The 26,033-nt window shown below is 40.4% G+C and overlaps 1 pseudogene; it reads left to right on the top strand.

Annotated features, from left to right (window-relative positions):
- Window positions 1-3,437: 3,437 nt before the first annotated feature.
- On the top strand, window positions 3,438-6,790 carry LOC149996203 (peptidyl-prolyl cis-trans isomerase A pseudogene; annotated as a pseudogene).
- The last annotated feature ends 19,243 nt before the right edge of the window (window positions 6,791-26,033 follow it).

Genomic DNA, 26,033 nt, shown 5'->3' with positions numbered 1-26,033 from the left:
CTGATCATCTCCTATTTACCCAGCTCAGGAAGGATTTCTGAAGGTGTGATAGCTGAACACACAACACCAACACTGGACAGATGAAATAGACAGGAGTTTATTAGTCACATATGCTCACATGCCAGAAGAGGACACCACATGCCGTGCATGCCACATAAGGGTTGCACTCGGGAACAGAGTGAACCAGCAGAAGCTATGGGAGAGAGACTTTGTAGTACCAAGAGTGTGAGGTATCTATCCCCTGGTTCCCACAGGAGGATGTGATTGGCTTGTCTGAATGAACATGGGGATCCTTTCTTACAGCATGGTCAGCATATTTAGTAAAAGCAGGAGAGACATAGCTAAGTTTTGGGGATCCTGTGAGGCTCACAATATCAAGACAGCACATGGAATTTCAGGCCTTACAATGCAATATCTTTTTTTTAATGTGTTTTATTGATTATAATATTACATTTGTGCCAATTTCCCTTCCCTCTGCTCCCCTCCACCCGGTGGCCCCCTTCCCTCCAGTTGTCCCCCCCTTTTAGATCATGTCCATTAGTTGTGCATACAGTTCTTCTCAACCTCTCTCTGTCTATTCCATTCCCTCCTACCATGATCCTTAATGCCTATATCATCTCCCTCCCTCTCCCCATTCCCCCTCCCCGTTGACCTCCCCCCAACATGTTCCCCGTACCCATAGCTCTCTTTCCAGTCTCGTTGCCTGTTTAGTTAGCCTTTGTTTCAATTCCCTAGCTTCTGTTGTTTCTTGTGATGCAGTTTTCATTTTAGATTTCATTGTCTTGATTCTCCTTTTTCTAAACCAGTCCCTTTAACATCTCATACAACAGTGGTTTGGATCTAACGAACTCTTTCAGTTTTATTTTGTCCTGGAAACACTTTTTCTGTCCCTCTACTCTGAATGACAATTTCGCTGGATAGAGTATTCGTGGTTGTAGGTTTTGGATTTTCATTACTTTGAATATTTCTTGCCAGTCCCTTCTTGCCTGCAGGGTCTCCCTTGAGAAGTTAGCTGATAGTCTAATTGGGACCCCTTTGTACATAATTCTTTTCTTCTCTCTTGCTGCTTTTAAGATTCTCTCCTTATCTTTAATCCTCGACATTTTTATTATAATGTGTCTTGGAGTGGTTCTCCCTGGGTCCAGTTTTTTGGGAACTCTCTGTGCCCCCTGGACCTGCAAGTCCATTTCCCTCCCCTAGTCTGGGAAGTTCTCCTTTATTATATTTTCACTCAATTTTTCAAGTTCTAGTTCATCTTCCTCGCTCTCTGGCAAACCAATGATTCTTATGTTGGGCCTTTTATAGCTGTCCCAGAGGTTTCTGATCCTCTCATCGTTGCTTCCCATTTCCTCTCGCTGCATTGGTTGACTGCTTGTTCCTTCTCCATATTCCGGTTTGTTGAAATGAACTCTGGATTTTATTTCCTCACCATCTGTCTCATATGTGGTTTTGTTCCTTTCGTTATGAGTGTTTTTCGCTTCTTTCTCATCTTTTTCCAGATCTTTTGTGAATTCTGTAAGCCACCTGATAACAATGGCCCAGAACTGAGCATCTGACAGGTTTCTTATCTGTTCATCTGTCAGGTTCTCCATCTGTTGCCTGGTGAGCTGTGCCACCGGGATTTCTATAGTTGTCTGCCTCATTTTGACAGATGCGTTTTGTTTTCTTGGGCCGGCTGTAGGGGGCAGTGCCTGTGTACGCGTCACAATCCAGCGACCGGCGCCTGTCCGCGACCTATTTCGCAGCCCTGTGGCGCTTTCTTTGGGGGCGGGGGTCCAAGATGGATTCACACAGTTATCCCGCTAGGAGACCGGGATCTGTCCTCCCGCCCCCCTGGGCCTCACTGTTCAAGGCGATGTGGTGGCTGCTTTCCCCAGCGTTGGGGTCGTGAGCTGCCAGGGGTTCGACTGCAGCCGGGGTTGTTCTCCCCGCCGCTGTCCCAGGTGCGACCGCAAACAGCTCCGCCCCCTTTCTCTCATCCTACCTGCCCAAAGAGCGCCGCTGGTTTATAACTTCATATGTTGGGCTTCCGTGTAGTTTTATTTTCTGGAATTTCTAGTTATCCTTTGTTTTGAAGTAGTTGTATTCCTCTCTAGTTGTAGAGGGAGACCTAGCGCGTCCGTCTAAGCCTCCATCTTGGCCGAAAGTCACAATGTAATATCTTGTTAAATATATTCCTGAGTAGTTTATCTTATTTGTTGCCATCATAAGTAAGGTTTTCTCTACCATTGTGTTTGTAACCAAACAATATTTTTAAAAAAGTTAACACAGGCAGTAGGGTGAGGCATCTGCCATTTAGAGATGTGAAGACCAGAAAGACTCAATTTTGCAACTGAAAAACAGTGGAAGATATTTTCAGAGCAATTTAGGGCTGAGCATTATGATCCCAGGCCAGTTACCCATGTCAAGCTATTTTGCTTTGAAAGTAGAAGAGCTACATTTGTAACTTTTCAAGAATAGAAAGGACTATCATTTCAAGGATCATTCAAAATGGACAATTTGATTTACATCTCAAAGGCAGACTCAGAAAAAAGATAAATTTGTCAGTCTGACTAATAGGAAAAGTTTAATGATGCAAATTATTATCTTTTGTCTTAATGGAAAATACAATATATAACACCAAAGTATAAAGAAGAAACTAAAAAGACATGAAAGGAATACTATTAATAATTTAACAAAAGTAGAAGACAATGAAATCAAAAGAAACATTAAAGCGTTTTAAATAGTGGGAGTAATGTTTCATTCATTTATTCATTCAACAATCATTTACTGAGCCAAGACCCATTCTAAAAGCAGATATTCAAGGGTCAAGTTTACAATCTTGGCCCTGAAGATGTTCACAGGCTTACAGGGAAAATGGACAAGCAAACAAGTGCCACAGAGCTCTGCTTAAACTGTAGGAGCAGGCAAGGAAGGGGCATCTACCCCAAACTAAGAAAGATAAAGTTTCTCAGGGGAGGAAACATCCAAATCGAAATTTCAGGAATAAAGAGGTGTTTTCCAGGCAAAGGAAGTAGGGAAGGGAATTCAAGGAAGAGGGAAGAGAATCTGCATTCAGGGATATAAAAGGGAGCCAGGGTGTGGCTGCACATGTAGGCAGGGATTGGATAAGACAAGGTTCTTGAAAGAATTTGGATCTAATTCTGAAGGCAAATGTGAGTGTTGAAGGATTTTAATCAGGGGAGTGACAGGATCAAATATGAAGTTTTAAAATACTACTTTGGCTTTATTGAGAGGAACACACTGCAGGCTGGGAGGGCAAGTAGGAAGATGATGTAGTAATCCAGAAAGAAAAATATAAGGACCTGGAGTCAGTGAATGGGAGAAGAAAAAATGGGACAGATATGAATTATATTTAAAAAAAAAAAAGAATCAACAGAACATGTTTATTGACTAGACTAGAAAGATGGGGTGGGAGTGGAGGCAAGCCTATCCCTATGGCTTTTGATTTTGGAAGACTGAAGGAGGCTTTAAGGAGTAGTGAAGATGGTAAGTTCAATCTGAATGTGTGCTGAATTTTTTTAAATAATTTTATTGATTATGCTATTATAGTTGCCCTTTTTTTCCCCTTTGCCTGCCTCCACTTGCTAACCTCCTTCTCTCCAGCAGTCTGCCCCCTTTAGTTCATGTTTATGAGCCACATATATAAATTCTTAGGCTTCTCCATTTCTTATACTATTGTAAACATCCCCCTCTCTATTTTGTACCTACCAATTATGCTTCTTAATCCCTGCACCTTTCCCCCCATTCTCGCCCTTCCTGCTCCCAGCTGATAACCATCCCTATGATCTCCATATCTATGATCCTGTTCCTGTTCTAGTTGTTTGCTTAGTTTGTTTTTGTTTTTAGATTCATTTGTTGATAGCTGTGTTTGTTGGCATCCCTATAATTTGAATGTTGGCACTTTTTTAGATGTCCCAGAATCTTCTTATTTTTTCCACATTTTTTGAATTCTTGTTTCTTCATTTGGTACTGGTTGACTGTTTATTTCTTCCTTATGTTCCAATTTATTAATTTGAATCCCAGCTTCCTTCCTTTCCCTGTTGGTGCCCTGTGTGTTTTTCTTTATTTCACTTAGTGTAGCCTTCATTTCTTTCCTTATGCATTTGCTGTACTCTGAGCCTCCTAATCATCAGTGTTTTGAACTCTACATCTGATAGTTTGGCTATCTCTGTTTTGCTTAGTTCTTTTCCTGGAGTTTTGATGTATTTTTTCACTTAGGCCATATTTCTTTGTCTTCTCAATTTGGCAGCCTCCTTGTGTTTTTTTCTGTGTATTAGGTAGGGCAAGGAGTCAGAGAGGGGACAATGCTGCTTGCTCAGCACTTTCCCCATTTTCAGTCACTTCACCCACCTCCCACATGCGAATGGTGCCCCTCTAGCTGCTGCCCTGGTGGTGGTTCCCAGTGTGGGTGGGCTTGCATACATTTTAGGTCTATGGGGGCTCTATAGACAGACACTCCTGAGAGATTGGAAGTTTCTTCCACTGCCCCAACCCCAACTGGTTTTCATAGTCAGAAGCTATGAGGCTTTATTTTCCTAGCACTGGAACTCTGGGCTGTGCAGTCTGGCCTGGGGCTGGGGTTGCTCTCCAGGTGCCCCTCCTGGCTTTTATCCACCACATGTGAATGTGGGATTACCATTCTGCCAGCCACTGCTGCTGCCTTGCTGCCACCACCTCATGACCACCACATCACATCCTCTTCACCCCAGTTCCCTGGCTCCAGCCCTCCTGTTACAGAGCAAGGCCCCCCAAATTCCCAGAGCCTGTGGTTTGGGGGGAAGGGAACAGCTTTCAAGATGCCTTTGCATATCTATGGCTGGTTGCTAGTGTCTTAGTTATGCAAATGGCTTTGGTTCTTCCAAGGCTTCAAGGAGTTGGGAGGGGTTTTGACCATAGAACGGTGAGGAAAGAGCATACAGGGCCTGCGCAAGATTCTGTGAATGGTCAAAACCGGTTACCCTGCCCACAGCATCACAGGCCATGGTCAGGGACTTAAGAATAAGGTGGCAACCATTTTGGGGAGTAGAGAGATCCACATGATTTGCAAGGAGGTAGAAGAGGAGATCTGTGCAACTTTGAAAGGGCAGAGAGAGAACCATGAGTGATCCAGTGCAACATGACACATGTTTTCCTCTACTGTTATATGGAGCTGATGTCATTGTACCCCAGATCCTGAAGGAGACAGCTGACAGATAAGGGATGGGGAACATTTGGGCATGTTTTTGGCTTCTAGCCTTTTGGAGAGCAAGGAAAGTGCTGGGTCCTGTGGGAGAACAGGGGTCTGACCTGAAGTGTTCACTGTCCTCCCAGGTTGGAATATTGTAAATAAAGACTTATTTTCCTCAACACTAGTTGTTGGGTTTTACACCAAGGCACCACACTGTAGAACCCCCTTTCACTCTGTAACATTCCTATTCATCTGGATGAATATTTCTTCTTTAAATCTTTGGTTGTTGGACTTCCATACAGTTCAATTTTCTGTCAGTTCTGGTTATTTTTGTTTAGAGGTTAGTTGTAATCCATCTTATAGTTGTGCCAGGAGGTGAAACATATCTACCTACATCTCCATCTTGACTAGAAGTACATTTAAATAATTCTTGGTATCACATGGAAGAAATAAGAAAATAATCTATTCTGCAATATCTAAAATTTAATAACACAAATACAATGAGATTAAGAATAAAGTTGAAGAAGAATCACTTTGGGAGAAATGCTTTGATGAGTGCTTGGGGTGGGTGGTGAGACTGAAAGTACCCAGGTGAGGGACAGCTGGACATAGGCTTCAGTGAGGGTGGAACTGTCTGGCCTGGGAAAAAAAGCAAGATGTCACCATGCAGGGGAAGACCTATGTGGTCTGTCCTTGTGCCCTCCCCAATCATCAAGATAATGCATGTGGATCACTAGTCATCTTGTTGGGTGGTGGGGGACATGGGCATGTGTGTAAGTGCATGCATACCTGTGTGCACATGTGTGGAGGGGTGCATATTTAAGGCATGCCTGAGTTCTGCATCCAGGCAATGCACAGTCAAATGCAGAGCCAACAATGAGGGCAAAATGGAGAATGGGCCAGCTGACATCTGAGTTACATAACAAATATCTCAACAAAATAAAATGCACAGGATGATGAAATACAGTGCCACATGATAGTTACAACATGGACCAAATCCTCTAAAAAGGAAGAGTGAATTTAAAAACCAAATATAACTTTTGGTATTTTGGATTATGTCCAAAGACACAGTTTTTTAAAAAAGGCCTTGCAGATGCCACTGCCACCCTGGCTATTCCCACCTCTAGCCATTGTCAACCTCACCAGCTTCTCCGACATCACTGCCGACAGCGAGCCCTTGGGCCATATCTCCTTCTAGCTGTTTGTAGACAAATTTCCAATGACAGAGTGAAACTTTCATGCCCTGAGCACTGGGGAAAAAGGATTTGGTTATAAGGGTTCCTGTTTTCATAGAATTATTCTGGGATTTATTGCCAAGGTGATGACTTCACACACCACAATGGCACAGGCGGCAAGTCCATCTATGGGGAGATATTTGATAAGAATTTCATCCTGAAGCACACAGACTCTGGCATCTTGTCCATGGCAAATGCAGGACCCAACACACATTGTTCCCAGTTTTTCATCTGCACAGCCAAGGCTGAGTGGCTGGATGGCAAGCATGTGGTCTTTGACCAGGTGAAAGACAGCATGGATGTTGTGACAGCAATGGAGCGCTATGGGTCCAGGAATGGCAAGAGCAGCAAGAAGATGACCATTATTGACTGTGGACAACTCTAATGAATTTGACTTGTGTTTTATCTTAACCACCAGACCAATACTTCTGTAGCTCAGGAGAGTATCCCTTCACCCCTATCTGCTTGGAACATTCTATAATCTTCATGCTCTCACCACAGTTCATTGGGTTCCATATTTTCCTTACCTCTTTCAAGTCTAGCTGTATTGTAGCATTAAGTTTATGATAATGAAATAAAAACTAAACAAAAAAAGAAAGAGAGAGAGAGAGAAAAGGCAAACTAAAACTAAAGCCTGTGCAAATGTAAGACAGGTAAGATTTTTAACCATGATTTCTAACAAAACAGACTTTAAACAAAAACTGGAGGGAGAATTTATGTTGGTACATTAGAATGCAAAAAGCCACAGTAAGTATGAAAATGCAGCAATAGTCATTAGGTATATACCTTGCTTCAGAATATGGTAGATCACATAAAAATTTGGTTTAAAAAAATCACAGAGCTGAACAGCATCACTGAATTAGATGAACAATTAGACAATCTATGCTTTTAAAATGTATATGAATCTCTTTCACACTCCAAATAATTGTATATTAGTTTAAGAAATTTCAAGTAAATAAAATGAATATACAGACAGGCCACGTGTTGATAAAATTAGATATATAACAGCAAACTCTTAGTGTTTATTACATGACTGGCACTGTGTGTGTGTGTGTGTGTGTGTATACATGTTTACAGATGAGTGTTAACTCATTTAATTTTCACCATAACCTCATGAAGTAATTAGCTATTATCATCATTTTACAGATGAGAAAACTGAAGCAGAGAAAAGTTAAGTAACTGGCCAAAGGCTATGTCTGTGCTGTATCTTCCCATTGAACCCATAAGTACACACTTGACCCAAGCTGGGCCAATCAGATTTTCTATCCCAGAATGGTAAACCTGACACAGAGAGGTGGGAAGTCCTGACTTGATTTTCTAGCTGGGCTCATTAAAGCAATGGGGCCTGAGAGGATGCAGCCCTGAGCTGGGCTGCCCTGTCTCTGTATCCAGTAGTGGCTGTTCAGCTCTTCTCTTACTATTAAGAGCTGCCCCAGGAACCTCTCAATACTTTTCATTTGTGTATAAGTCACCCTCACGACTGCTCCCTCGTTGGGTTCAGACTGCACCCATTCTCCATATTCACGCTCCACCCCAGCCTCATTCTTCCATGACACAGGAGGTACTGAGGTGTCTGCCAAATGCAGAAATCCCCAAACTGGCACCCCAGCCTGCAACAGGGGAAGCTCAAAGCACGTCTCTCTTCTGTTTGCCTCCCAAACCCTTTCCAAGCCTGCACATTCCCTCTTAAAACCAAGGGCTTTCTCAACCAAAAAAGGGAGTGGGGATTCACTGCTGGATGCCTGGGCTTTCTGTTTTTGGCTCAGCATCCCTAAAACCATAATGAACCCCACAAGCAATGAAAGGCAGACTTCGCTTCCTTAGAACAGAGAGGAGCAAAAGCACCCAGAACAGCAAGAGACAAACACAAACTTAAATGTATGGTGACAGGCTCCCTATGGGTTGTGCTGATAATTCCTCAGTGCTATGACCATGAGTGAAAACTGCCCATGGCTTCAGCCTCTGGTCTGGCATCAGGAAGAAGGGGTGTGGAAGAAAGGGACAAGAACTGGCTACAGAGAGAGGTGCTGGAACACTTGATGCTACCAATCTTGTTATGTTCTCTGTAGGAAGGAAAACACAATTTTTAAGAGGCTAGGAAATATCATTGTACGAACAGAAAAAGAAATATTTTTTCTATTTTCTGAAGAAAATGAGTATACAGTAGTCCCTCTATATATCGCGGTTCACTTATTGTGGCCTCACTGTATCACAGGATTTTTTGAAATATTACATTTAATTATTAATCGCGGATTTTTCACTATATTGCGGGATTTTGTGGTACTGTATATGTATGTTGTTAAAGTTACATAGTTTTAAGAGTGTAGAATATGTTTAAGAATATAAGTAGTGTTTATAAAAGTGTGGAAAAGGTTAATAAGGGAGTGGGAAAGGTTAATAAGGGACTGGGCACAGTTTATAAGTGTGTGAGAAGGTTTTATAAAGCCTTAAAATATATATAAATACTAATATAAATGTAAGGTTCCTACTTCGTGGATTTTCACCTATCGCGGGGTGGGGGGTCTAGAACATAATACCCGCAATAAGTGAGGGAATACTGTATTTCAAAGATAAGCCAGTATAACAGCTAACTGTAACAATAACTAGAGGTCTGTAGCTTTGTGGATTTTCTCTGAGAATATTTTTGTTTTAAATTGTTAGGAATAGATAATCAACAAAAGAAAATTACTATAGTGCAATTATTTATAATTCTTATTACTGAAGATCTGTCCCATGTTTTATATATTTGTTATAAAATAGTCCTTACTTTGATTCATAAGATTAATAATACAAGACAGTCAGATTTCATGTCCTTTGGAATTGGGAAATAAAATAATGCTTTAAGATCTAAACTTAAGCCCTGGCCAGTGTGGCTCAGTTGGTTGGGCATCATCCCACAAAGTGAAAGATCACCAGTTTGATTCAAAATCTTCCTATAAATTTCTAGGGATTGTAACAATAACCTCTCTCTCTTTCTCTTCCTCTTTCTCTTTCTGTCTCTTCATGGGATCTGTTTTCCCTGTTTTCTGTTTGTTCATTTTGGTCACTCTCTTCTACACTGGGGGCTACCTTCCCATAGTTGGGAAGTTGGCTCTCTGATCATAGAGGGCCCCATAGGCCTAACTGCATACTCTGTGTACATAGGTGGGCTTGCTCACAGTTGGCATCAGAATAGGGAAAATTGGTTTGGTTTATATCCAGGTCACTATGTAAGCATATTTCTCTTTGACAGGTCATACTTCTCTGAGGACTCAGTAATCTCTTGCTTGGAAGAGCAGAATGATTCCTGCCAGGTTTGGGGAGTCAAATTCAGGCTCAGGAGAAAATGACTGGGGAAGTTGTAACATCCCACATGTCACCCTCCAATTTATTCCTTTGTTTATAATCTGGCAACCATATCTTCAACTCCATTTGGCATTCCACAGCCCAGAGGCAAACAGAGAAGGGAACTGGGAGTTTTACTGCTTCTTAAGAAGTCTTCTAATAATCCTAGATTTAACCCCTCATTACCCCTTTTAGACAAAAATGATAATTTGGTGACAGAGCCCCTAAGGATATTCTGGTTGTTTCTCAGCTTTCTCCTACTGGTTTATAATTCAGAATTCTTGGTTCTAACAAGTCTATTTGCTTTATCTAATCCTTTTTAGCTTCCAAAATTTGGTTTGTTTGTTTTTTCATTTTCTTTGTCCTAATTGTTTATGCTTTTGTCAAAACAAATTTCTTGACTGAAGATTTAGGAAATTGGAGAGACATAGGTATGTTCAACCTGCCATCTTATTTGGAAGTGAGAAATTACTATTATTATTTCATTTGCTGCCTGCAGTGTGAAACAAAAACAATAAAAATAAAAAAAACCCAACCATTTCACCCTTCCTTCTTTTCAAGTAATATTTTGTTCTTATAACACTGAAGATCAGAGCAAAGATGTTGGCACTGGAGACAAATCGTCGGCAGCCGTCCGTCTCGAGAGACAATGGTGTAGCTTCTTAAGAGTCTATCTGCACCGCCGAGAATGGCTGTGCAGTCCGACTCGGGAGTGACACGGTATCTGTCTCCTCCCGTGTTGAATCGACATCTTACGATGACACTGGAGTGTCCTCTCCAGTGAAGCTGAAGCTACAGAGCCTGGGCAGGGTGATATGGAGGGTCTGCTGTTGCCCATGCAGCAGACCCCCCCTCTCTTCGCAGCTGAAGGGTCCAAGGGAAAGACGGAGTCAATACAGCTTGGCTTCAGGTGCGCCGCAGGAGTTGGCGGTGTTGACTACAACATCAAACCGCCTTAGGGACTCCGGCTCCGGATTTTCTGTCGGGGTTTACTCCCTTAGCCTTTCCCCTGAAGAGGTATGCCGCAAGGCAGCGGAGGTTTTTTGGAGTCAGAGTTTTCCTTCTCTGACTGGAGACAAATCGTCGGCAGCCGTCCGTCTCGAGAGACGATGGTGTAGCTTCTTAAGAGTCTATCTGCACCACCGAGAATGGCTGTGCAGTCCGACTCGGGAGTGACACGGTATCTGTCTCCTCCCGTGTTGAATCGACATCTTACGATGACGCTGGAGTGTCCTCTCCAGTGAAGCTGAAGCTACAGAGCCTGGGCAGGGTGATATGGAGGGTCTGCTGTTGCCCATGCAGCAGACCCCCCTCTCTTCGCAGCTGAAGGGTCCAAGGGAAAGACGGAGTCAATACAGCTTGGCTTCAGGTGCGCCGCAGGAGTTGCCGGTGTTGACTACAACATCAAACCGCCTTAGGGACTCCGGCTCCGGATTTTCTGTCGGGGTTTACTCCCTTAGCCTTTCCCCTGAAGAAGTATGCCGCAAGGCAGCGGAGGTTTTTTGGAGTCAGAGTTTTCCTTCTCTGATGTGCCCTGACTGGAAGATCGAACCAGCGACACTTAGCTCGCAGGCCGACGCTCAATCCACTGAGCCAAACCAGAGACAAATAAACCAGAAATATTGCACTATATTCAGGGAAGACCAGTTTGCTGTGTCCCCAGCACTTTTTAAGAGAGGCCAAGCACTCAGGAATGGTATTAGCATTTACAGAAGACATCTGAGGGTAGTAACAAATGTCCAGTATAATCAGAAATGAACATAACTAATTGTATATCTTTTCTATGTGCCTGTAAAAGGCCTAATGCTCCCATAGCTATGGGCCAGTAGGTTAGAAAATCTAAAGTAATAATAATTTTGCAGCAGATTCAGTTCTTACAAATAAGAGTTGTGTTTTAGTTTAAGGCAACAGTAAAATGCTCAAAGTATGTGATGCTACAAGAATCAACTGGACACAACTAAAGAAGACAGCGCTCCTCAAAAGTAGGCCTGAGAATATCTTGTGAAAGCTTCACTCAACATAAAGGAAGTAAGAATATTCTGAGCATTGGTAAGTTAGATGGGTCACATGTAGATGAGAATTTATTAAGCAATTTTCCTACTTTATAGAGGCTTAAAACATTTTTATAGTATAAAAAAAGTTCAAGATAGGGAAATAATGCCTATTAGCTGCCTACAATTATTTAGATAATTGGTCCCTAAAATCTTCTCACATTGACCAAAAGTATTGTCAGTCCAAGGTAAGTTTTCTGTGTGGCAAAAATTACTTCCCTGTCACTTCATACTTGCACATGTGTACACACACACACACACACGCACAACATACACACCAGTCCAGCTGCAATACTCTACTATGAGGGTGTCCTTTCAGGCATAGCGGGAACACTGTACACACAGAAACACTACTAAAACAGCAGACAGGAAATGTGTTCTAAGACTTTTATCAATCACACACTCCCTAGGCCTCAGCTTCTCCATCTGAAAAATGAAGGAAGCAATTTTTATGATCACTAAGGTTTCCCCCAGGAGCGATGGCACCATATCTGAATCTTCATCATCAACCAGGTAAGCCCAATCCTGGTGATTTTCTAAGGATCCACCCCATCTTGGCCCACCCAAGCAACGCTCCCACCCTGATAATAGTGGCTTTTCCATATGAAGGGCTAAGTTAGGTGCAAGACTCAGGCCTTCGTAAATCTGCTCAAACAAGCAACAGCTGAGCCCAGCCCCCATACCTCTCACTGAGCGGCCCCAAGCCCTGCACTAGCTGCAGATCACTTTATAGCTTATGCTAAGGGGCCCCAGACAGAATACAAGTGGAGGATAACCTTGGCCTGTACCACCCAGGAAACCCCAGGACATGCACACCCAGCAGACAGTAACAGACCACATTGGAGCACCACCCAGCCATGGAGGGAGGTGGTTGCTGATCAGGGGTCACAGCCAGTCATGCCACCTGTCTGTGCTGGTAAATCTCTACCATTGGCCTCCTGACAGCAATCAAGACTCACCTACAAGAGCAAGGACTGCTCAGTCCACACCAAGGGAGCACTTCGAGTACATAGCTTGGGGGATAAGGGAGGCTGTTCCACAGGACCCTATAGGACACCTACCAATGCACAGAGTCAAGACAGCTCTACCTAATGCATAGAAACACAGAGAGGCTGCCAAAATAAGGAGACAAAGAACTATGACTCAAATGAAAGAAGAAAAAAAAACTTCAGATAAAAATAACTAAAAAATATGGAGATAAGCATTCTATCATGCACAGTTCAAAACACTGATTATAAGGATGCTCAAGGAACTCAGTGGGTACTTCAACAACATAAAAAAGACCCAGGTAGAAATGAGGAATATACTAACTGAAATAAAGAACAATTTCCATGGAATCAACAGTTAAGTGGATAAAGCCTAGAATCAAATCAATAGTTTGGAATATGAGGAAGAAAAAGATATCCAATCAGTACATAAAGAAGAAAAATTATCTAAAAAATCAAGGATAGTGTAAGGAGCCTCTAGGACAACTTCACATCATAAGGGTACCAACATTCACATCAGAGGGGTGCCAGAAGGAGAAGAGAAAGAGCAAGAAATTAGAAATCTATTTGAAAAAATAATGAAAGAAAAGTTCCCTAATTTGTTGAAGGAAATAGACATATAAGTCCAGGAAACAGAGAGTGCCAAACAAGATGGATGTAAAGAGGACCAAACCAAGACACATCATACTTAAAATGCTAGAAGTTAGAAAGAGAGAATCTTAAAAGCAGCAAAAGAAAAGCTGATAATTACCTACAAAGGAGTTCCCATAAGACTGTCAACTGATTTCTCAAAAGAAACTTTGCAGGCTAGACGGGATTGGCAAGAAGTATTCAAAGTGAGGAAAAGAAAAGAACTACAACCTAGATTACTCTATCAAGCAAAGCTATCATTTAGAATCAAAGAGCAGATAACATGTTTCCCAGACAAGTTAAAACTAAAGGAGTTCATCATCATCAAGCACTTATTATACAAAATGTTAAAGGGACTTAATTAAGAAAAAGAAGATAAAAACTATGAACATTAAAATGGAAATAAAAACATAACTATCAACAATTAAATCTAAAAAACAAACTAAGCAAACAAGAAGAACAAAAATAGAATCATAGATATGGAGAACATTGGGATGGTGGCCAGTTGGGATGGGGGCTGAGGAAATGTGGGGAAAGGTGAAGGGATTAAGAAGTACAAATTGGTAGTTAAAGAATAGGTAAGGGGATGATAAGAGCAAGTATAAGAAATGAAGTTGCCAAAGAACTTATATGCATGATCCACTGATATGAACAAAGGAGGGGGGTATTGCCAGATGAAGTGAGGGGTGCCAAGTGGAATGGGGCAAGGGAGGAAAAATTGGGACAACTATAATAGCATAATCAATGAAAACTGTTTTAGAAGTAGGAAGAAAAAGATCTGGTTTCATGTCCATCGTTTTGCATCTGAATTGGGGCATGTAATTTAAACTCTCCAAACTTCAATTTACATAGTCATAAAATTGTAATAATAATACCTTGTAAAGATCACATAAAATAATAGTTAATATCTGCCACCTAATGACTATATACCAGACTCATCTATAAGGGCTTAAAAGTATTAACTCATTTGAACTTTATAAACCCATAATAGTACTATTACCATAGCTTTGTAGATGACAAAAATGATGCACAGAGAAAATTTTAAAAAGAGAATGAGTTCAAGCTGACATAGATAGGAAAATGTAGAACTGAGGTTTGAAGTGTTGTAAAGGAAAACCTTTTTCTCCAGCCTCTTATGTTCACACACTGGGGACCTGAGAATTAAACTAACAAAATACATTAACAGGAGAAAAGGCATACAATTAATAATATTTACATGTATGAGAGTTCACAATAAAGAATGAAATTCAAAGAAGTAGTTTGACTCAGGGGCTAACACACCACTTTAACAAAAGAAAGGGGATTTTGGCTTTGATGTATGATAAATCATGGGGAATTGATTAGGAAATATATGGGAGAGCTAATGAAAGTGAAGGGTTATTTTTAGTAAGATCTGTTTATGAAAATATATTTCAGTGTCAACCCATCTCCAGTAATAGGGGTTGCTCTTTTTCACAAAAGGAAATGTATGTCCTGCTTTTAGGCAGATAAGAAGACAGAACTCTTCCTGCATCTGTTGACTCTCAATTACCTTCAGCTCAATATAATCCTTATGCCAAAGTGGCATATTTGGGGTGGCATATTATGAGTTCCTTCACAAGCTAAAAAGCCTGAGTCCAAAACCTATTGTTTGACCACTCCACTATATTGCCTCTACTGCAGTATCTGCAAATGCTTTTTTAACTATAAAGTGCTGAACTTGTATGTTCTATAATACATATTGTTTTATGTATTATAATTGATATGGCCCATTTAAATAGGTCAGAATGTATCTTAAAACACATTAATAGGGCATTTCATTATTCATTGACTGATCAGCTACTTCACTAAAGCACAATTATATGAGTCAAAACTACTTTAGTACATAGAGTGGGATAAGCCAAATCAGTGATTCCCAAACTTGGCTGAGCATCAGAAATCAACTATGATGGATTGCAAATTTATGGATCCCACCCTAGAGCTCCTGAACTTTTAGGGAGGACCCAGCAATTTGTAGAAACAATAACAAAAGCCACCCCCACCCACCACCTCAGATGATTCTAGTGACCAGTTAGATTAGGGAATGACTACACTGGCAGATTTCTTGAGATCTTTTACTACAATCTGATTCCATGAACCCCCAAGACACTTTTTGGCTCAGTAGTCAATTTGAAACAATTTTCTGCTGCCTAAATTGTCACATATTTAGTCAACTCACTTCATGAATAGCTACACATTTTCTAGGGAACATATAAGCCACATAAAGACTGTTCATCTGTGATTTGTCACAATCACAGTCCCATAAATAAGAAGACTGGTTGGTCATATTTTGGGTTCTCCACTGGGCCACATCACAGACAAAAAAGCAATTGATATACTTATTATGTGAAGTACTTTTTGTGGAATGCTATGTACAAGTAAATAATAAAGTTTTCTTTACAGTGATAAGCTTGGTCTAGTAAATGGTTTACAGAAGTATAATTGCTATGAGAGGGGAATTATTTTATTTGTCATACAGATGTTACAAAAGCTGTTCCAATGCTGGAGTTTCAAAAATGTGTCACTAAATGCCCCTAACTATGAGAAGCCATTTTTAAAAGAATTCTTGATTTTGGCTAGGGACTTAAGGCCAAACGAGGGTGACTAAGAGTTTGGGGTGAAAAAACAGGGACAAGAAAAATATTCCACATAAAAAAGCTATAGATGTGATATTTTACTGCTCTTCCTCTGTCATTCTTCATACCATGTGAATTTTTAAAATGTACTAACATTTTTTTGTTATTTGAGAAAAAGAATATGATAAATACCAATAGCACAAAAGGTGTTCAATAATAAACCTGATTAAGTTTACGCCTAGGTATTTTCTTCTTTTTGAAGCAATTGTGAATGGGATTGTTTTCTTAATTTCCCTTTCTGTTAGTTCATTATTGGCATATAAAATGCAACTCTTTCTGGATATTAATTTTGTGTCGTGCTATTTTTCAGAATTCATTTATCAATTCTAGTAGTTTCTTTGTGGAATCTTTGGGGTTCTCTATGTACAGTATCATGTCATCTGCAAATAATAACAGTTTTACTTCTTCCTTTCCAACTTGATGACTTTTATTTCTTTTTGTCTGATTGCTGTGGCTAGGACTTCCAGTACTATGTTGAGTAAGAGAGGTGAAAGTGGACATCCCTGTCTTGTTCCTGATCTTAAGGGGAACACTTGTAGTTTTTGCCCCTGAGTATGATGCTGGAAGTGAGTTTGTCATATGTGACCATTGTTATGTTTAGGTATGTCCCCTCTAATCCCACTTTGCTGAGAGTTTTTATCATGACTGGGTGCTGGATTTTATCAAATGTTTTTTCTGCATCTGTTGATATAATCATGTGGTATTGGCATAAAAACAGACACATAGATCAATGGAACAGAGGAGAGAGCCCAGAAATAAATCCACACCTTTATTGTCGATTAATATTTGACAGAGGAAGCAAGCACATACAATGGGCTAAAGATAGTCCATTCAATAAATGGTGTTGGGAAAATTGGACAGATGACATGCAGAAAGATAAAACTAGATCACCTTCTTACACCACACACAGAAAAAATTCAAAATTGATCAAGGATTTGTAAAATCCTAGCAGAAAATATAAGCAGCAAAATCTTGGACATTGCTCATAGCAATATTTTTTTGGATATATCTCCCCAAGCAATGTAAACAAAAGAAAAAATAAATAAATGGGACTATATCAAACTAAAAAGTTTGTACACAGCAAAGGAAATCATCATCAAAATAAAAAGACACCCCACAGAATGGGAGAATATATTTGCCAATACATCTGATAAGGGGTTAATATCCAAAATTTATAAAGAACTTACAAAACTCAACACCAAAAACACAACCCAATTTAAAAATGGGCAAAGGATCTGAATAGACACTTCTCCAAAGAGGACATACAGATGGCCAGTAGACATATGAAAAGATGCTCAATGTCACTAATCATCAGAGTAATGCAAATTAAAACCACAATTAGATACCATCTCATACTTGTATCATCAATAAATCAATAAACAACAAGTGCTGGCAAATATGTGGAGAAAGGGAACCCTTTTGCATTGCTGGTGGGAATGCATATTGGTGCAGCCGTTGTGGAAAGCAGTACAGAGATACCTCAAAAAATTAAAAAAGGGTCTATCTTTTGACCTGCTTCTGGGAATATATCCGGAGGAACTTAAAACACTAATTTGAAAGAACAAAAGCACCTCTGTGTTCATTGAAATATTATTTACAATTACCAAGATATGGAATAAAGAACAAAATTTGAGAAATCACTCTACCTAATATCAAACTATACTATGAAGCCATAGTATTTAGTGATTTCTTTGTCATAGAAAAAAGTTGTGGTCATGAGTTTTATAGCCAGTTTCTTCTACTCCAGAGAGTACTTCCTCACTTCTCACCCAGTCTATAGCTCCATTTAATGTTGATTTGAGTGGTGGATGTCATACCCAGTAATTCTTTTTTTTTTTTGTATATTTTATTGATTATACTGTTACAGTTGTCCCAATTTCTTTTCCCTTTGCTCCCTTCCACCCAGCAACGCCCCCCCCCCCGCCCTCCAGCACTCCCCCACCCTTAGTCTATGTCCATGGGTTGTGCATAAAGCTCTTTTCAACATCCCCCTGTCTATTCCCAACCCTTCTACCTTGCTTCTTAATTCCTGCACCATTTCCCTCCCTCTCCCACTTCCCCCTCCCAGCTGCCCTCCCCCCTATGCTCCCCATACCTATGATTTTGTTCTCACTCTAGTTGTCTGCTTACTTTACCTTTGTTCCATTCCCTAGCTTCTGTTGTTGGTAGTTGTGATACTGTTTTCATTTTAACGTTCATAGTTTTGATATCCTTTTTCTTATATAAGTCCCTTTAACATTTCGTATAATAATGACTTGGTGATAATAAACTCCTTCAGCTTTACTTTGTCTGGGAAGCAGTAATAGCTATTAGTCCTATTATAGCAATGATAAGTCAAACGAAGTGTTTGCTTCTGCGTAATAGTTGTTCAGCCATTTTTTGAAAGAGTACATAGGCAGGGCTGCCCTGCCAAAGTCTATCTAGTTGTACGGGGATCCAAACTCCGGTCCTGGCTCTGAGTACATAGACGCTTTCCTCTGGAGCTAAAATCATAGTATGATTAATACAAGTATGTAAAGTACAATTATAACAAGAGATTTCTCCACTATCAGGTTTCCAAGTTATTTGTCCTTTTAATAGCAAATATGGAATGAGAACACAAGCTTGAATATAGCGGGTAGGATTTTTGGTCATGGTCAAATTATGAATACTATTATGTTGTTGTAATTGACCAGTCCACAAATTTACAGAATCGAATGCAGCACTTAATTTCCATAAATGATGCTGAATATAAAATCCTTTTAAATAAGGTTCACGGGGTGCAAATCCACCCCCGTGCCACATAATGGTCTCTTTGGCCAGAGTGGATAGTGTATTGGCATGTCTGATCCACCTTAAAATTCTTTTTTTTTGTTTTTGCCGTATGAGCGGAGCCATAAGGACTCCAATTAATGACACTTCCATAGGAACTATTAATTAAAACTCGTACTTCTTCTCCTGTTGCAGGAAGACAGATCTCTGGGTAGGGGCATTCTCATGCCCCACCACCCAGGTGGCATCCCGTGACTCAGGAGACGATGAGCAACTCTCGTCTCCGCCTTCGGCTTTAGGCTGTCGAGGCCACTGAGTCATGGAATCCTGGGTAAAACAGGTTCTGTTGTGTACTCCATCTGCTTCCTTGTTAATGAAGTCTTGATATGGAGCTGGCCTTGAGGATTAGTGGATCTCCCTTGCTTCCTTGATAGGTGCTAGATAAAACAGGAGTTACCCTGGCCGTATTTTACATATTAATGCTACTGCAAGAATTCTTTCACTTGTAAAATTCTCCTGTTGTTGGCTGGAATGTCACCCCCCCCCGTTCTATTTTTAGTAACTTTTGAAACCCTAATAAAAAGAGGATGAGGCTTCCCGATCTCCGCTGATGGTCTGAGCGAGCCACAGCCCTCCGTTCGTTACTGGCCAATAATCCTGCCTGCCGGATTTATTTCAGCGTCCGAAATCACAACCAACGCAACATCTGGCGCTCGAGCACGGACCAGAAGGTAAAAACCGGGACGGGTAGGACCGAAAAGGAAATCGCACGGGTCTAAGCAAACTTTTCGGAAAAACGCTTTGGAGTAATGGGGAACAGTCCTTCAGTTAAGGAAGAATATATTAGGCTTTTAAAGTCTTTACTTAGAAGTTCAGGTGTACAGATAAAAGAGAGTGCCTTAACAGATTTATTCTTGCAGGTCAAGAAACACTGTTATTGGTTTACTCCAGAGAGAAGAAATCAGTTAAATTTAAGGGTGTGGAAACAAGTTGGTAAAGCTCTTAGAAGAGCGCACCAGACTGGTCCTCCTATAGCAGGCGAAACATGGGCGGCCTCTAACCAGGTGGCTGTGGCCTTGCAGCCATTTCAATCGGACTCTGAGGCAGATTCAGTAAAAGCTTGTAGTAGTCAGCCCTCGCCTCCAATTTATGACCAGTCGGAGATAATTAACAATGAAACTCCGGAGATATGCAGGGTGCCGTTGCGGCCCCGTCTGTTCTGGCAGAGGATACCGGGAACAATAGCCCTGCTCCCGCGCTGACTGCAGCCGCTGCGCCCAGCCCCCCGCTGGCGGCGGCTCCAGTCCCGCTTTCAGATTTTGAATCAGATGAGGCTCCACCCCGGTATCCTCCTTTGTCGCCACTCCCAACATTTCCTGGTGAGAATGCCCAGCTGTTGGCTGCCTTTAACAACATGTCTAAATTGTTTGAGAAGTTTGCTGTTAATCTAGATACTAAGTTTGAAAAACTTGTTAATCATTTGGATTCTAAGGAGCCTACTGCTCCTCCTGCTGCATTTCTGGCTCAGGAGGCTCCGCCCTTTGTTCCGACGTTGCCTCCGGCTGCCACTACAACATCTTTTGTTCCAAAAAATCCTTATGATTATACCGATTCAACCTTTTGTTTCGCTAAGCCTCCAAATTTAACAAGGGTTATGCTTAAGATAGAGGAGGAAACACCTCCCTCGGAAATGTGGACTAATACCTCTTCAATATTCCCAGTATTAAGAATTCAACAACCTCCGAATAATCAACATCCGCAGGGCCAGGTTGTTGTTGCCCATCGCAATGTTGAGTTTCAGTTTTTAAAAATTCTTAAATCCTCTGTTTCTAGTTATGGACCGAATTCTCCTTACGTGTACGGTCTCATTTCCTCATTTGCTAATGATAATCTTTTAATCCCAGCGGATTGGGATGTTCTTTCTCGGTCCTCCCTGGAGCCCGCGCAATTTTTACAATTTAAATCTTGGTATAGTGAGGAGGCCAGGCGGGTCAGCCGTGAGAACGCCGCCCTTCAGCCGCCTGGGGCGACATTTGAGCAACTTACGGGTACCGGGGCCTTTTCTGCGGTTAACAATCAAATTCAGTTATCTAATCAGACTCTTGCGCAAGTGAAGGATATTTGCCTCTTTGCTTGGCAACAATTACAAAATCCTGGGGAGGTGGCAAAATCTTTTGTGAGAATCCTCCAAGAGGCCAATGAGCCCTATACTGAATTTCTTGCCAGACTCCAAAGTGCTATCAAAAAGGCCACTACTGGCATTGAAGCACAGGATATGTTATTCTTAATCCTTGCCTATGAAAATGCTAATGCGGATTGTAAAAGGGTGTTGGCTCCTGTGAAACAAAAGGGTGGAACGGTTGAAGATTATATCAGAGCATGTAGAGAAATTGGATCTCAGACTTATGGTATTAATTTGTTAGCCTCGGTTATGAAAGAAAACTCTCAGAATTCTAAAATTAGGTGTTTTAATTGTGGTAAAATTGGGCATACTAGAAAAGATTGCAGGAAAGGAAAGGGAGAAAAGGGGGTAAAAAAATCCTCCCAGCCTCCGGGACTGTGCCGAAGGTGTTACAAAGGAAGGCACTGGACCAATGAATGCCATTCCAAAAAAGATAAACAGGGCAATCCTTTGCTGCCCCTCCCTTCAGGGTTGGGAAACTGGCAGCAGGGCCCAGCTCGGGGCCCATCAAACAGTACGAGCCTAACTACTCAGTTTCCTGTCACCTCGGGGCAAACCCATCAGCTGATGAATTAAAACCTAAATCTAAATTATTTATCTCAGAATTATACCACTCGACCAAGTCGAGCGCAGCCTTAGATATACCACCTCCTGCCGCATTTTCTTTGTCTCCCGACAAAGGAATCCAGAGAATTCCTACAGGTGTTTATGGCCCACTACCGGCTGGCAGTGTTGGCTTGCTAATAGGAAGAAGCAGCCTGACTAGTAAAGGAATTATAGTACATTTAGGAGTAATTGATGCTGATTTTACGGGAGAAATTGAGGTTATGATGACAGTAGAAAAGCCTTGCTCATTTGAGCAAGGGCAGCGCATTGCCCAATTGTTAATTCTTCCGTACATCCCCGGAAAATCTGTGCCTGTTACATGCACTGGGGGATTTGGAAGTACTGATAAACAAGTTTTTTGGCACACTCTGATTAATGATCAGAGGCCCGAATTAACTGTACAATTTGAGGATGGAACTTCTATTACTGGATTAGCAGATACCGGAGCTGATGTATCCATTATATCTTTGGAACATTGGCCCAAGCATTGGGACACTAATATTATTAAAGCTAGCTTTGTAGGCTTGGGCACCCTTGACAAAATACATCGAAGTACTAAGCCTTATTCTTGCTATGGGCCTGAGGGACAAACTGCAGTTTTGCAGCCTTATATGGCCCCAATATCTGTTACTTTATGGGGAAGAGATTTATTACAGCAATGGGGTGCTACGTTATCAATACCCACAATTTCCCCCGTATCAAAGAATATTATGTTTAATATGGGTTATAATCCTGCTTTTTCACAACCTAAACTGCCAGAATTTGATACCAGGACAGGACAGGATCGTCGTGAGATTTATTCAATACAAACATGGTTCAATTATAAGCAGTCTATTTATTATAAATCCTCCACATAATGTCTAAGGAAAAATATGTACTTATCTTTTTAGATGCTTAAAAATGCTTAGTAATATGCAACTTTAATTATTGATCTTAAAAAATTCAATAAAATAGGAATAAATGTGTAATTCCCTAATGTAAATCTAATTGAAAATTAACAATATGTTTAAAAGAGAAATAACAATAGCATTCCTACTAAGTCAGGAGTAAACTATAAATGCTATAAATGTTATTAACAGAAAAGAGAAATTGGACATACAACAATTGAAAAGAAGCAAAATAATTATTTGCAAATTACATATTTGTATACTTGAATAACCCAAGATAATCATCTGAAAAATATTATGAAAATAAAAATTCAGTAAGGTGCCTTAACATAAAATCAATATATAATGTTCAAAAGGTTTCATACATTTAAACAAGTAGTTAGAAGTTATAAAAAGATGAAAAGACTTTTATATACATATAATAAAAAACAAAAAAACTATATTTGCAAATCAATAAACATAATACAGCACATAAACAAAATGAAAGACAAAAACCACGTGATCATATCGATAGATGCAGAAAAAGCATTTGATAAACTACAACACCCATTTATGATGAAAACTCTCAGCACAATGGGAATAGAGGGAGCATACCTCAACATAATAAAGGCCATATATGAGAAACCTGAAGCCAAATCATACTCAATGGGCAAAAACTGAGAACATTCCCCCTGAGGTCAAAAACAAGACAATGATGTCCACTCTCTCCACTCCTATTCAACATAGTCTTGGAAGTTCTAGCCACAGCAATCAGACAAGAAGGAGAAATAAGAGGCATCCAAATTGGAAAAGAGGAAGTAAAACTGTCATTATTTGCAGATGACATTATAGTGTACATAGAAAGCCCTATAGACTACATGAAAAAAAACTACTCAACCTAATAAGTGAATTCGGCAGAATAGGGTACAAAGTCAATATTCAGAAATCGAAGGCATTTCTGTACACCAGCAATAAAATCTCAGAGATAGAAACTGAAAGAAAAATCCCATTTACCATAGCAACAAGAAAAAGAAAGTACCTAAAAATAAACTTAACCAAGGAGGTAAAAGACCTGTACTCAGGAAACTACATAACAATGAAGAAAGAAATTAAGAAAGATACAAATAAATGGAAGCATATACCATGCTCATGGATGGGAAGAATCAACATCATTAAAATGTCCATACTACCCAAAGCAATTTATAGATTCAATGCAATCCCTATTAAAATACCAATGACATTTTTCACAGGCCTAGAACAAATACTTCAAGATTTTATATGGAACCAAAAAAGAGCCCGAATAGCCACAGCAATTTTGAGGAAGAAGAACACAGTAGGAGGAATCACAATACCTCATATCAAACTATACTACAAGGCCACGATAATCAAAACAGTCTGGTACTGGCATAAGAACAGACATATAGATCAATGGAACAGAATAGAGAGCCCAGAAATAAACCCAGGTCTATATGGTCAACTAATATTTGACAAAGGGGGAAAGAACATCAAATGGAGTGAAAAGAGCCTCTTCAACAAATGGTGTTGGGAGAATCGGACAGGGACATGCAAAAAAATGAAACTAGACCACCAAGTTACACCATACACCAGAATAAACTCAAAATGGATCAAAGACTTAAATGTAAGCTGTGATACCATAAAAGTCCTAGAGGAAAAAATAGGCAGGAAAATTTCAGATATCCCACGTAGCAACATTTTCACTGATATATCTCCTAAGACAAGGGAAATAAAGGAAAGAATAAACAAATGGGACTACATCAAACTAAAAAGTTTCGGCTCAGCTAAAGAAAACATCAGCAAGATGAAAAGGGAACCAACCATATGGGAAAATATATTTGCCAATGATATCTCAGACAAGGGATTGATCTCCAAAATACATAAAGAACTCATACAACTCAACACCAAGAAGACAGACAACCCAATTAGAAAATGGTCAAAGGACCTGAACAAACACTTCTTCAAAGAGAACATACAGAGGGTCCATAGACATATGAAAGAATGCTCAACATCACTAGCCATCAGAGAGATGCAAATAAAAACCACAATGAGATACCACCTCACACCAGTCAGGATGGCCATCATCAACAAATCAACAAACAACTTGTGCTGAAGAGGATGTGGAGAAATGGGAACCCTGGTGCATTGCTGGTAGGAATGCAGACTGGTGCAGCCACTATGGAAAACAGTTTGTAATTTCCTCAAAAAACTAAAAATGGAACTGCCTTTTGAACCAGCAATCCCATTGCTAGGATTATATCTGAAAAATCCTGAAACACCAATTCAAAAGAACCTATACACCCCTATGTTCATAGTAGTGCTATTTACAATAGCCAAGTCCTGGAAACAACCTAAGTGTCCATGTGTAGCTGAGTGGATCAAAAAACTGTGATACACTTACACAATGGAGTACTATGTAGCAGAAAGAAAGAAGGAACAACAACATGGATGGAACTAGAGAGAATTATGCTTAGTGAAATAAGCCAGGCAACGAAAGAAAAATACCTTATGCTGTCACCTATTACAGGAAACTAATGAACAACACAAACAAATGAGCAAAATTGAACCAGAGGTATGTAAACAGGGAGTAAACTAACAGTAACAAGGGGGGAGGTGGGAGGGAGAGAAGGGGATAAGAAGGGGAAGAATCTCGTCAAAGAACATGTATAAATGACCCACGGACATGGACAACTGAGTGGGGACTAAATGTTGGAGGAGGATGGGACAGGGTGCAGGGAAACAAGAGGGGGGAAAAAGTGGAACAACTCTAATGGAAAAAAAAAATTTTTAGTGGGGGAAAAATGAAAATATGAAGAATGGAAATGCCAGTTTAGTGAATATTAGAAGGACAAGGATTTTTCTTTACACTGTATATTTTTCTCCCTATCTGATCCCTCCAGGGTTTGACATTCTAAAGAAGTAAGTAATGACATAAGTTTATTTGCATAAAACTAATAAGACCAGTTGTTAATAGAGGTGTTTTTTTTTTTACCAAGACGTTGACCAGAATGTCATGCCTAAAGGAGACATGCTCGGGCTCTGGTTGTTACCAAAAAGCCCTGAGGAACTGGGAATGACTTTCAAAGGTTGGTTGTGCGGTCCACAGCAATCTTTCCAGGGAAGAAATGAAGGTTGTTTTCCTGAAAGATGGCTAGAAGGGACCTTAAGGCACAATGGAAAACCAGAAGGACTTGAAAAAGACAGGTGTGTACAGGCAAGGCTGAATGTCAGGTATGTGGCTCAGCTTCTGTGCCCTGAATGGCAGACTGAAGGTCTCCCTAAATGTTCCTTGGGTAAGTTCCAGCAAAGCAGAACTAAAGATCATAAGTAATCATTTGCTGCTCTTGTTGTGTTTATGCAAATGAACAGGATAAATTAAAACTGGACTTAATGCATCCCTTTAATGACAAGGGGGGTAATCTTAGGGAGAAAAAATCATTGTTCAAGGAAAATCACAATGATCAGTGGTAGACTATAAAGTAGTGCAGCTGTCTTTAAAGTCTCTTTTCACTTAAAATATGTTTTCACTTGAAAGTTAAACTATGTCTGTGGTATCATCAAAG

Source organism: Furipterus horrens, unplaced genomic scaffold (assembly GCF_987537825.1).
Source record: "Furipterus horrens unplaced genomic scaffold, mFurHor1.1.pri manual_scaffold_12, whole genome shotgun sequence".
NCBI lineage: Eukaryota > Metazoa > Chordata > Mammalia > Chiroptera > Furipteridae > Furipterus > Furipterus horrens.
The sequence above is the reverse complement of the archived record's forward strand: the minus strand, read 5'-3'. Positions and strand labels throughout refer to the sequence as shown.